Source organism: Papaver somniferum, chromosome 4 (genome assembly GCF_003573695.1).
Source record: "Papaver somniferum cultivar HN1 chromosome 4, ASM357369v1, whole genome shotgun sequence".
Classification (NCBI taxonomy): domain Eukaryota; kingdom Viridiplantae; phylum Streptophyta; class Magnoliopsida; order Ranunculales; family Papaveraceae; genus Papaver; species Papaver somniferum.
Window position 1 is genome coordinate 93,932,279 of NC_039361.1, and position 14,829 is coordinate 93,947,107.

The 14,829-nt window shown below is 38.4% G+C and overlaps 1 pseudogene; it reads left to right on the forward strand.

Annotated features, from left to right (window-relative positions):
* Positions 1-4,175: 4,175 nt before the first annotated feature.
* LOC113272830 lies at positions 4,176-6,663 on the forward strand (annotated as a pseudogene).
* Positions 6,664-14,829: the final 8,166 nt, after the last annotated feature.

Sequence of the window (14,829 nt, forward strand, 5' to 3'; positions counted from 1 at the left end):
AGATCATGAAGGTTTGGAATCCATATTAATTCAAATTGAAGGGTGATATCAAATCGGTCTTTTTTCGGCGTCATATACATAGTTAGCGCATTCGTCATAGTTAGCAGCTCTGTATCAAGGTCATCATCGATATCGTCACTAGCATCAATCTCGATATTGTCACTACCATCAATATCATCAATAAGATAACCTTTAGGCTTGTCATCCAGGAACTTGTTCGGAAATACCATAATGGAAGGAACATAAGAGTTTGTCGCTAGGTATTTGACCAAATAGGGTCGTCCAGTTCCTATGGAACCTATCACTAAAATACCCCTAGACGGGGATAGGGCTAAGCGGAGAGAAAAGGGTTTTCCATGAGATGGGAAATGAAAACTATTAGCCCCACACGAGGTTTGTGAATAAGTGATTGTCTGATAACAAGCCTTCAATTATCAATTATAGATAGTTTGTGTGCTTGGGAGTCCCTGATAATTGAATAAATTAAGATTTTACCATGACTGCAATTTTAGAGAGACGCGAAAGTGAAAGCCTATGGGGTCGCTTCTGTAACTGGATAAGCAGCACAGAAAACCGCCTTTATATTGGGTGGTTTGGTGTTTTGATGATCCCTACCTTATTGACTGCAACTTCTGCATTTATTATCGCCTTCATTGCTGATCTTCTAGTAGATATTGATGGTATTCGTGAACCTGTTTCTGGGTCTCTACTTTATGGAAACAATATCATCTCTGGTGCCATTATTCCTACTTCTGCAGCTATTGGGTTGCATTTTTACCCGATCTGGGAAGTGGCTTCTGTTGATGAATAGTTATACAATGGTGTTCCTTATGAGCTAATTGTTCTATACTTCTTACTTGGTGTAGCTTGTTACATGGGTCGTGAGTGGGAACTTAGTTTCCGTATGGGTATGCGCCCTTGGATTGCCATCGCATATTCAGCTCTTGTTGCAGCTGCTATCGCAGTTTTCGTGATCTACCCAATTGGTCAAGGAAGCTTTTCTGATGGTATGCCTCTAGGAATCTCTGGTACTTTCAACTTCATGATTGTATTCTAGGCTGAGCACAACATCCTTATGCACCCATTTCACATGTTAGGCGTAGTTGGTGTATTCGGCGGTTCCCTATTTAGTACTATGCATGGTTCCTTGGTAACTTCTAGTTTGATCAGGGAAACCACATAAAATGAATCTACTAATGAAGGTTACAGATTCGGTCAAGAGGAAGAAACTTATAACATTGTATCCGCTCATGGATATTTTGGCTGATTGATCTTCCAATATGCTAGTTTCAACAATTATCGTTCTTTACATTTCTTCTTGGCTGCTTGGCCAGTAGTAGGTATTTGGTTCACTGCTTTAGGAATTAGCACCATGACTTTCAATTTAAATGGTTTCAATTTTAACCAATCTGTAGTTGACAGCCAAGGTCGTGTATTTAACACTTGGGATGATATTATCAACCGTGCTAACCTTGGTATGGAAGTTATGCATGAACGTAATGCTCACAACTTCCCTCTTGACCTAGATGTTGTTGAAGCTCCATCCACAAACGGATAAGACTTCCGTCTTAGTGTATATGAAGCGTTGAAGTTGAAGGAGCAATACCGACCCTCTTGATAGAATAAGAGGGTCGGTATTGCTCCTTCATTTAGTTTTAGTATTGTTTTATTTCCATAAAAAAGTGTACCTTTTATTGAAAGGATTTACTTTTTTTGTACAACATACTTATACTTATTTTTATGTATTAATAAAGTTAATAGATAACTACTCAAATATCTAACCTTGAGTGATATAAAATTTAAATATTAGGGGGCGGATGTAGCCAAGTGGATCAAGGCAGTGGATTGTGAATCCACCACGCGCGGGTTCAATTCCCGTCGTTCGTCCATAATCTCTATTTAGTTATAGAGAACTATATACTTATGTTGAGCTTTTCAATTTTTCCTAATAAATGATTAGCAACAAAAAGATTTTTTTTAGTGAACGTGTCCCAGCTAATTACTCCTATCTTTTTTTCTTTTGTAAAGACGAAGAAACATATTATATGTTTTCTATAAAAAAGCGACGGGCTTCCGGTACAAATTTTCCCCATGCTGATATATCAATAGAATCCAAGAGAAGGTCACCGCGAGACGAGTCGTTTATCATTACGATAGGTATCAAGTGGAAGTGCAGTGATGTATGCAGCTGAGGCATCTTAACAGACCGATAGACTTGAACCTTGTTCCTACATGACCCGATCAATTCGATCAGGCACTCGCCATATATTTTCATTGTTCAAATCTTTGACAACACGAAAAAACCATTGTTCAACTCTTTGACAACATGAAAAACCAAAAGCTCTGCCCTCCCTCTCTATCCAAGGGATGGAAGGGCAGAAGCCTTTGGTGTCCCCTCCAGTCAAGAATTGGGGCCTCACAATCACCAACCAATATAATAAATATGATTTTATCTCATGCCTTTATTCGTTCATGGTTCGATATTCTGGTGTCCTAGGCGTAAAGGAACCACACCAATCCATCCTGAACTTGGTGGTTAAACTCTACTGCGGTGACGATACTGTAGGGGAGGTCCTGCGAAAAAATAGCTCGATGCCAGGATGATAAAAAGCTTAAAACCTCTCATTCTTATTACTTATTCAATATGAAAAAATAAATGAAAAGGTCGTTTTCTTCAAAACCCCAATTATTACATCCCTTCTCTCCCACTTCACACCTCGGAAGGCACCCTTCTTCTAGAGATAAACGCGCTTTCCACATCTTCTTAACCCGAATTGAAATGGCTGAGGAAAGGTTCCTTTTTTAGGGTACTCCCGAGAACAGATCCTGTGGAGACGGGGTGGGGCCTGTAGCTCAGAGGATTAGAGATTTTTTTTTTGCTAGGTCAAAATGGTTTATTAAAGCAAAAAAACGTAATTACAAGAATTACAAAGTGGGAGGCTCAAGGCCTCCCCACCCCCATAAACCAAAGGGGAGAAAAAATAACATCAAAAAATTACTAGAAACCCATAAAATAAGCTCCTAAACTCAAATAACTAACAAAAAAGAAGAAAAATAGGAACTTAACATCGTTTGCGCCCCTTTCCCACCTTAAAATTCTTCTTCTTAGGTTGGAGACCAGCAAGGATTTCCGCCAAAACATCATAGGATTAGAGCACGTGGCTACGACACACGGTGTCGGGGGTTCGAATCCCTCCTTGTCCACAACTGGCCCAAAAGGGAAGGACCTTTCCTTTACCTCTGGGGTAGGAAAATACTGATCGGGTTAGTGGACCTAAAGTTATGTAACTTGGGTGTGAGTCTTTTGTCGAAACGGAATGGTCTTACTTTTTCTTTTTTTTCTTATTTATCGCGAATGATTCCATCATGAAAAAATTTATGCCCGACCCGAATCCATATTCTTCCTCAGTCAGGCTTGGGCTGACTAGCAGAGCAAGTACAAGTATTAGTAGCATAGCAAAAAAGCGTGACTCGTCATTAATATGTTTGCTCGCGGTAATTGTAGCCTCTCGGGAGAATCGATGACTGCATCTTTGATGCACTGCTAGTACTAGTACATCTGAGAATGATTAATTGGCTAGTTGTAAATAGCCCCAGGGCTATGGAACAAAGGATTATCCCGGATCTACACCGAGGTATTGACGGTGATTCTCAAATATCGCAGAACAGAATGTGATACGATAGGATAGAAAGAAAGACAGGGAACGGGTTACCTACTCCTAACGGTCAATGCGAGCCCTTTCATTTCATTCTGAATTAAACAATTCAGAATGAATAAAATCTCCCCAAATAGGATTCGAACCTACGACCAATCAATTAACAGTCGACCGCTCTACCACTAGCTACTGAGGAACAACGGGAAATTCGAGCTCATAGAGTTCAATTCCCATTCTCAATCCATGACCAATATGAGCCCGAAGCTTCCTTCGTAACTCCCGGAACTTCTTCGTAGTGGCTTCGTTCCATGCCTCATTTCATAGGGAACCTCAAAGTGTCTCTATTTCATTATATTCCATCCATATCCCAATTCCATCCATATCTCAATTCCATTCATTTAATATCCCTTTGGTGTCATTGACATAAGAGATGTCGTTTCTAGTTTATCTGTTTCTATTTCTATATATGGAAAGTTAAGAAATCATCATATAATAATCAAGAAATTGCAATAGAAAATAAAAAAGGGGGGTTTGTGATGATTTTGAAATCTTTTCTACTAGGTAATCTATTATCCTTATGCATGAAGATAATAAATTCGATCGTTGTGGTCGGACTCTATTATGGATTTCTGACCACATTCTCCATAGGGCCCTCTTATCTCTTCCTTCTCCGAGCTCGGGTTATGGAAGAAGGAACCGAGAAGGAGGTATCAGAAACAACGGATTTTATTACGGGACAGCTCATGATGTTCATATCGATCTATTATGCGCCTCTCCATCTAGCATTTGGTAGACCTCATACAATAACTGTCCTAGTTCTACCGTATCTTTTGTTTCATTCTTCTGGAACAACCACAAAAAAGTTTTTGATTATGGATCTACTACCAGAAACTCAATGCGTAATCTCAACATTCAATGTGTATTCCTGAATAATCTTATTTTTCAATTATTCAACCATTTTATTTTACCGAGTTCAACATTAGCCAGATTAGTCAACATTTATATGTTTCGATGCAACAACAAGATGTTATTTGTAACAAGTAGTTTTGTTGGTTGGTTAATTGGTCACATTTTATTCATGAAACGGGGGATAATACGGTTGGTGCTTCAGCTGATGATACACAGTTGAAGGAGGAGCTTGATCGCTCTGAATCTGAGGTTCGTGAAGCTCAGCTTAGATTGCAAAACTCAATTGCAGCCAAGGAAGCGCTTGCTGCACGTACACAATCTGCTCATGCAGACCATGCAAAAGTTACGCAAGTGACATCTAATACTCAAATTCAGTCCGAGAAGAAGCAAAACTCTGAAGTTCAGTCCGTGTCTGAGTTGGAAACCCAAACAAGGGTCGTGAACAAACAAAATTTCGTGGCTAAATCTGTGAACAAAGATGGGATACAGGCCGTGAACAAACCAAAACCTAAATCTTTTAAACTTCATAAACTGTTGGGTCTCGTGAAACTACAGCTAAAGAAGATAATGCACGTACAGATTCTATCAATGCAGGCCATGCAGATGCACTTGATAAGTCTGGTGCTCAGTCCGTGGTTGAATTGATAAAACATAAAAACACTCATACTGAAGTTATTGATGAAGCTAATCAGTTGGAAGAGGAGCTTGCTAAATCTGCTGTTGAGTTGCGTGAAGCTCAGATGAAGTTTATTCATTGTAAAAATACTATTGCAGCTCAGAAGGATATAGGTTTACGTAAAAATCAGGAAGACATGGCTGCACAGAGTTTTTCTAAAGACGAATGGACTGAAGTGAAAGGAAAGAAGTCCCCTAGTAAAGGTACTTATTTCTCTTTTACTCCTTTTGAGAATGATTATACTCCTTTTGTGGGTGAGTTGATGCAAACTGAAGTTGTGGTTAAAAACAAATTTGATGTCCTAGAATCTGAGTTAGGCCTTGATAATGTTATTATTGAGGAGGAGGAGGAGGAGGAACAATTGGAATCTAGTGACTCAGATGTTAGTATGGGCTCTAAAAATTGGGGTGAGGTTGATGCTGACATTTTAGCAAGGAAGAAAGCTAGGAAAGTTGCCAAACAGGCTGCTAATATTATAGCAAAGCGTTCTTTGCAATCTGATTCAAGTTTGGAATCTTCTCCCAGCAAGTCTATTAAGGAATCTCCGAGCCGTGACACTAACATGGAAATTCAAGCGGGGTTGGTTGATACTGTTTTTGATAAGAATAATATTTTGTCTAAGGAAGAATTAGAGGTGGCAAGCAATATTCAGTTGGAAGATGTGCGTGCTCAGTTCATTAGAAGTCCAGCTTTTAGACAAGAATATGTCAAAGAAAAGAGGGAGCAAATGGAAAGAATGAATTCAAAGAAAAAATCTCCTAGTAAGTTGTCTCCTATTAAGCTTGTTCCTGGTAACTTTTCCACTGAGGATGAAGACGGAGAGTTTTATGTGGATGAAGATGAAGATATCATGGGTAATTATGCTTTTGATACGGATATTATGGATGAAATTTTTTCTAAGAGCAAATCGTATAGAGTTGGTAGCAGCAGAAGTAAATTGAAAGGAGTTGGCTATAGATATAGGTAGCTTCTTTTAATTTTCTTTTTTGTGGTTATTACTTTTGTTATTTCTTAAAAGTTATTTAGACCCCTTTGGTTTATGGGGGTAGGGAGTTCTGTGCTCCGATTTTTGTAATTCTTGTAATTACGTTTTTTTGTTATAATAAACTTTGGACTTAACAAAAAAAAATTGGTTTGTTGCAGTTTTCTTTTGTCTGTGATAACACTTTTTGATGCAGACGACCCACAGTTGTTGTGGTTATTGCTATATGATTCGAGGTGATTAATTCTTTCATATGTCTGGCTAAAGACGTTAAACTTAGCACTTATTGGGAGGTAACCCATGCTCATGCAACACGGTAATATCTTTCCTTAACTCTTTTGCTTCAAATGGTAACAGTTTCTCCTTGTTCATGTGGTGTAGTTTTTACAGTGGAAGTAAGGAATTCGATTCTCGGAGATTCGGTTTTTAAGACTAATTAAGAAAAGATTACTAGACAAAAATTGCTAAAAATGATTCTGATATTCAATTAAAGCAGTGTAGGTTGTCAAGATTCCATCACTACTACGCATATTAAATGATTGTAACTATTCCCTATAACACTCTCTCAAAATTAAACAAGACGATTTAGGAAAAAGAATACGTCTCGAAAAATAAATCTTCTCAAAGAATTAACAATCTTCTTCACTTTTAAATGCTAGTCTCTAACAAAGAATATATAAATCATTATTTAAGCATTATAGGCCACATGAAGAAAATCATTATCATGACAAATCGAGAATAAGGACCAAGAGAATTGTTATAGAAAATAATCAAAACATATTAGAATGCATTGTAGGACTTCCTCTCTAATCCTAGATAAAAATTTAGCTACTCATGGCAAAATTAAAGAAAGAAAAGAAATAAACCATCATATTTATTTGAATAGAAATGCTTACAAGACGGAGCCGTTTCGGTGCCAAGCAACGTAACTAAGCAATACTCGCCTTAATTTTGATTACAATGGATTTATTCACTTCTTTTTCTTAGTTTACCAAGGTCCAAACAGTGGAAAAATCAATGAAAAGACAAAAGCCTCCAAAGTGAAAAACGTGAGCAGCTTCCCAAACTTTTTGTAAGTCCTCCAAAACTGACGACCCCCCTCTTTATATAGCCTACCACTTCCTTTAGTTTCCATAGTGGTGGGATTTTTAATTAATTTTTCAAATCTTGCATGCACAGTCATGAGTGTGCTGGTTTAGATTCATATGTTAAATGAATTTCAAATCCTCCATATTTCCTTCCTAATATGTAATGGAAACTTCCAAACTAGTCAAATCATTCCTTTCACTTTTTATATCTTCCTTTATGATGTCGACATTTAGCATTCTTCCCTGATTTTCCTTCATTTCTTTATTAACAAATATCTTCCCATTATTAAATATATGAATTTTATTTCCTTGTGTAGTATAATTGCATGCATACGAGTAATTGAGTGTGGGGAGCTTGTGGAGTTGTGTGCAAATGTGGAGCAGGGCCTTCCTTCTTTTGCTTCCTACCTGGCTCTGTCTACTATGGTCCAAGAACCAATAACGATGGTGCCTTGAGATAGCCGGATTGGCTATTTAATCATTTTACGTGTAAAGTCCCGGCATTTTATCCGACTCCAGCTTAATTTGCTAAATACTGCAAAACTAAACAAAACCATCAAATTGTAAAAAATAGAGAACTAAAAATTGTAAATTGAGATGTAAAAATGTCGTGTTTACACACTTATCAAATACCCACAAACTTACATTTTGCTAGTCCCGAGAAAAAATAAAAATGAAAAAAAATCCTAACTCACTGTCGCAGGCATCGCGATTACATTTAGCGTATGTAATAAGCCTTTAAACCCCTAGGTGGCCCTCGTGGACGAGTTATAGTATCGTGAGGTTTTTTTTTCTAAGTCCAAAAGTTTATTAGAGCAAAAAAAACGTAATTACAAGTAAATACAAAAAAGGGAGGCTCAAAGTCCCCCCACCCCCATAAACCAAAGGGGTAGAAAATAAAAAAAAAAACTAACCTCTAAAGGCTACTAACTTAACGAAAACTATAAGAAAAAAACAAATAAAAGGAAAATAAAAATTATTTTCCCCCTCTCAATTTTCTTCTTCGATTAGAAGATTTACTCTTTGAGAAAATAGTATCCATTATGTTCATATCTTCATATCCATCCAAAAATTCTCCTTCCTCATCCTTATCCGAAGTAATATTACCCTGAACAAGTTTGATTGGAGTTTGATTGATCTTCCAACTTTTTGTAAGCCTAGGAGACCTACCAAGATGAGCCTTAAGACTCGGGGTATTTGTAAACAGATCTGGAGAAGCTTCTAGCTCGGCCAAAATGGCTTTGCCTTGTAAAGACACCTCCCTTTGTTCTTTCAAAATTCTTGCACGTTTTTCCTTTTCTAAGTCTTGATACGCAGTTGTTATAGGCCCATCCAATTTGTCCGGCTTAACAGACCTTGATCTTCCCATATCCAAATTTGTAACCGCTCCAAACTTCTCTTTAGCCGGCACTACATTCCTAACTGAATCAGGATTGTCCATAACCAAATTTTTAGGAGTCCCAGATTTTTCCTCCACTAAAACACGACCAGGGGATTCCATATCCTTCCCATTGCTATCCAAATATACCCTGCCAGAATCATCGTTATCTTGAGCTTTGCGATCTGCCAGAATTTTATAACTCTCCGAGGTATTCTTTTTGCTTCCCAACAAGCCAAAATATCCGCGTCAACATCTCCATCAGCTGAAAACTCTTCCAAATCACTGTCTTCCTTATTTTCAATGATCACATTACTAGAATCAGTGTCTAAATTGTTGAAATCCAACCCTAACTCGCTTACAAGAATCTCAAATTTATTTTGCATAACAACTTTAGTTTGGAGTAACTCATCCACAAGAGGAGTATGAGAACTGTATGCATTGTTCTTCTTAGTCTTTCCATTTACCAAAGTCCAATCCATGTTTTGAGTAGTTTTATTAGCTACAGAGGCAGTAAGATCAACCCTACTACCAGCAGCAATCAACGCAGTTGCAACTGGATTATTCTCAATAGAACTCGTACTAGGAACATTAGTATCACCTTGCATAATCTTATCTTTAACAGGTTGCCACTTTCGAATACTCTTTGCAGGATTAACATGATGATTTTTCTTGGTTTTCTGCCTACAATCAGATTCAACATGTCCAACAATTTTGCAGTGGGAGCAAAACTTGGGAATTTTTTGTAGCTCCACAAACTGTTCAAAACTTCTAACACCCATTGTTACATGAATGGAATCAGGCATTGTCTTCGCAAAATCAATATCAACTAAAACAGCTGCATAACATCCATAATCATGATTTAACGTCTTCTTATCCACCATAATGGGATTACCAAGGTTTTTACCAAGTGATAGCAAGATTTTTCAGTCCATAACTCCACATATAACCCAGGAAAATTAACCCAAACAGTAGTATGTGAAGAACTCTCTTTATCTGGATCAAACCAAGGAAACCCATCTTGGAGCCGTAACTCTTGTTGATTAATTTTCCAGGTTTTACCATCACGAATTTTTACTTTATCTTCCCCAGATGAAAACTTTATAATAAAAAAACCTTTGTTCATAGGTGTGAACTTTACCTTACCCGGACCTAAGTTCCATTGATCTTCCAAAGATTTTGTAACCACATTAAAACTTTTAGCTTTAAGATGCAACCTTCCAATAAGACTATGATTCCAGATCGCACACCCTTCCTGAAAAAAATCCAGAGGCAATTCCATTGAAGGTTTATTATCATGAAAAATAGGGTTTGGGAGACTACCAATATCTATAGTGGTAGGTTTTAGCGTTTTTTCCCCTTAACCATATCTGCAAAAGCGGCAAATATAAGAGACGAGTTACTAGAACCCAGATCATGATTTTCCCCCATTGCAAATCATCCAAAGATGATCAAAACAATGGAGAAAAACGTGAAAAAACTGGAAACCCTAAAAAACTCAAGCAAAAAATCGACAGAGCTAATTATATAATCTCGTGAGGGTTTACCAGAGATGTATCCACAAAAGATTTACTCAACCTCTGATTAGTCACAAGTATCCAAAGAGCTATGAGGACATACATATTCTCAACCTATCGCCAAGTAACTAGAATGCCAAAGAAATTAAAGGTATCCTCTCAAAATTTGAATAAAGAAAAGGGGAGACACATCTGCTATACTGCTAGATAAAGAGATATCCGCTACACAGCTAGATAAACATTATGAGATGCATCCGCTTTACAGCTGGATAAGATTAGGAGAGAGATAAAGATGAGAGGGACATCTGCTACACAGCTGGACAAATTACGTGTGATGAGTTGAACCAGTGTTAGAAAGATCTTGTGCCAGATGGAAAGCGGACTAAAAAAACAACCAATATGCATCTCTCTTTGAATCGTCATCAAAGTATTGCTGATTTTTTGGGTATGGCTATAACTACTTTCTCAGATCGCTATTTGGGAGTAAAGATCATGCCTGGAGCGGTGAAGTATGCTCACATTAGTAATGTGGTGGATAAGCTTAAGGATCAGCTCACGATTTGGAATGGTAAAACTCTCTCTTTTCATGATAGAGTAGTTCTTATCAATTCAGTTCTTTCTAGCTATTCAATTCACAACATGGCAATGTATAAATGGCCAAAGAAGTTTATTCAGCAGTGTGAGAGGGTGATAAGGAATTTTCTTTGGTCGGGTGACTCGAATTTATCTCGTTCTTTTGTGGTTGGTTATGATAAAATTTGATGTCCTTATAAAGAAGGTGGTTTGGGGATTCCTAATTTGGAAGTTCTAAACAAAATTACTAAGGAATGCTTTATGCAAACCGTGGCTATAAAGTTCATGAGCCGATTCTATCGAATCGAATCATCTTTGTTTAAATTGTGTCTTGTGTAGTTACATAAGATCTCATATCAATTGAACAGCTCTTTAACTAGTTCATTTGAGTCAATTGAACTAGTTATGGTGAAGAAGAACAAGGTTAATATGAAATGATCATATGGTTAACCTTTTGGGTTACTATGTTGAGCCAACATACACATACACGTTTGGGCATGGTTTTCACAAACCCAGTAAACGTCTACCCAAGTGTGTGTGACAAGCTAAGTTTTCGATCTAACGGTTGAGAAATATTAGCTTGAATCTAAATCAGGTTTTCATCTAACAGTGAATATGGATTGCTTTGTAACTAAGGCAAAACCCTGATTTGAAGACTATATAAAGGAGACATCTAGCATTGTGCAAAACTAATCCCCACACATCTGTGTGATACTAGTGCGCTCGCTAGAGTCGATTCTCCTTTAACCTTTGGTTTTCTTCTCTAAAACCAGGTTAACGACTAAAAGACTTCATTGGGATTGTGAAGCCAGACCGATACTACTTTTATCGTAGTTGTGTGATATGATCTTGCATCTTCTATCGTACGACTACAATCTTTGATTGTCTTGAGATCGTGAGAGTTCTCCGATAGGCAAGATAAAGAAGTCACAAACATCTTCGTCTCACTGTTTGTGATTCCTCGACAAACCGCCTGTGTAGTCAGGAAGGATTGCAGAGAGGTGATTGATTAATCTAGGTTGTTCTTCGGGAATATAAATTATCAATTGGTTCCTGTTCACCTTGATTTCATATCTTAAGACGGAACAAAACCTAGGGTTTATCCGTGGGAGACAAATTTATCCTTTGATAGACTTTTCTGTGTGAGACAGATTTGTTTATTATCAAGTCTGCAATTTTGGGTTGCAGCAACTCTTGGTTGCGGGTGAGATCAGCTAAGGGAATCAAGTGCGCAGTATCCTGCTGGGATCAGAGGCGTAGGAGTACAGCTGTACCTTGGATCGGTGGGATACTGATTGGGGTTCAACTATAGTCCAGTCCGAAGTTAGCTTGGAGTAGTCTAGTGTCTGTAGCGGCTTAATACAGTGTGTATTCAATCTGGAATAGGTCCCGGGGTTTTTCTGCATTTGCGGTTTCCTCGTTAACAAAACTTCTGGTGTCTGTGTTATTTATTTTCCACATTATATTTTATATAATTGAAATAATACAGGTTGTGCGTTCGTGATCATCAATTGGAAATCCAACCTTTTGTTGTTGATTGATATTGGTTGATCCTTGGACATTGGTCTTTGGTACCGTCCAATTTATTCCTTGTATTTGATAAAGAATCGTTATTGATTTTATCTTGAGTAAAAATCAAATCAAGAGAGAGATATTAACTCCTTGAGATACTTTTATCTAGATTGAGTCTGACTGTCTAGTTGATTCTCTAGCAAAGTATTTCGGATTTAGTCCATACAGATTGCTAAGCGAAATATTGGGTGGTGTTGTTAGACCCCCGCTTTTTCAGACATGATGGCGGAAGAAGGTCACAACCGGGCCCTACACATTACTGCACGCATCAAGGATTCAGAGTTCAAGATGGCCCTCATCGACACGGGAGCGTCTTCGAATGTGATTACTCTCAAGACACTCAGGACGGCCAAGGTTCTCCCAAACAAGATCGTGCGAAAGCCTACCACGATGACAGACTATGAAGGAAACCAAACCAACACGTACAAGTATGTCAATCTGAATTTATCTGTAGGGCCAGTCCAATCAAAGGTAAAATTCGATGTCATAGAAAATGATCCAGGCTACCATATGATACTGGGGAGACCATGGCTTCATGACAATAGGATCTTCCCCTCGACGTATCACTAGTGCCTGAAGACTATGCTGAATAAAGAAGTCATTCGTATTCCTGCATAATTGTCTCCTTACGCACCAATATGTGTAGTAGAATTGTTTGAACCAAGAGAAGATCCTTGGGAAGGATCAGACAAAGTTCATTACATCCCACTCCCCATGTGGGCGTCAATCCAGGAGGAAGACCGACTTGCATCATTGAAGGCTAAGCCCCATGATGCATCCTTGCTGACAAGGCGTCTTAATTCTTCCTCATCATGTGAATCCGCGACCCACGCTCACACTAAGAGATAATTAACTTTTGTGGCAAGCCATGACCAGAAAAGGAAAACCTTGTACCGACGCCACCGTTAGCAATTAGCAGGGGAGACTGTTACCCAGTCTCTCCGCCCAACGGAATGCTACAACAACGACGAGCCACAAGAAGAAGTGCTAGATGCTCCACGACATCTTCAAGATGGCACCAACTCCACAACCGATGAGCTCGAAATCATTAACATTGGGAATGAGGAATCTCCTAGGCCTATCTCCATCAGCTCAACCTTGTGTGCGGAGGAACGCACGAAGCTCGTGGAACTTCTCAAAGAATACCAGGACATATTCGCTTGGACGTATGAAGAAATGCCCGGTTTAGATGAAAAAATTGGTCACCGATCATCTACATGTCATACCTAGATCCAAGTCGGTCAAACAATCTCCCAGGAAATTCAGACACGAGGTAGAAGAGCAAATCAAGACTGAGATTCAGAAGTTTCCAGCTGCTGGCTTCATTAAACCCATTCATCATCCGACCTGGTTGGATAATGTGGTTCCGGTGAAAAAGAAAAACGGACAGATCAGGTGCTGCGTGGATTTCAGAGACTTGAACAGATGCTGCCCCAAAGACGATTTTCCTCTACCTAACATTGACATGCTAGTAGATTCCACCAGCGGACACGGAATGTTCTCCTTCATGGATGGATATAGCGGCTATAATCAGATAAGGATGTACGAGCATGACGCAAGTAAGGCAGCTTTTCGAACTCCTCTCGGAAATTTTTATTATATTGTAATGCCATTTGGTTTAAAGAATGCTGGTGCAATGTATCAACGCGCTATGACAAATTTAAGGAGTATGGTGTAAAATCAATAATTCATGGCTTTGCTTATGAAACTTTGGTGTAATATCAAATACTCTTCTAAAGCCTGGTCTCGTTTTTTGGAAACAAAATTTACGTATAGAAATGGAAAATTTAAGGAGTATGGTGTAAAATCAACAATTCATTCTGGAATGCGTTGGGTTTACGAGGTGGTGGATCAGAATACTAAATTTCTTATAGGAGATGGTAGAATTACTTCACTTTATTATGATATATGATACGGTGAAAAGAGTATTTCTGATGTTTTGAATCGCACGGACTTAGATAGGCAGGCTCGTGTGGGTGATTTGATTCAGCAAGGCTCTTGGCTGATCCCGGAGGAGCACATGGAGCATTTGCTTTCTGCAGGTGTTGACGTGAACAACCTACCTAGGCTGCATATGGGAAGTGACAGAAAAGTTTGGATGCCGGACTTCAAAGGTAAATTTTCTGTTAAATCTGCTAAGGAATTGGTGCGTACTAAATACATTGCTATGGAGGGGATTAGCTTGCTTTGGACTTCAGCTGTTCATCCAAATTTAACTGCTCAAAATTGGAAATTCTTAAGGGGTGCTTGCGCTACTTTAGATAAACTTAAAAGCAGGTTCAAACATTCTTTTCCGAACAAGTGTATGGTGTGTAAATGTGATGAGGAGTCTTTGGATCATGTGTTTATGGTCGTGCAACTTTGTTGTTCAGGCCTGGCTTTGGATTTATGGTATGTTTGGTTTAAAACCTAACTCAAATCTAGTTATTTCTTACAAGGCAGCTAAGGGTCGTATTAGAATTATCAAGGATTTATGGC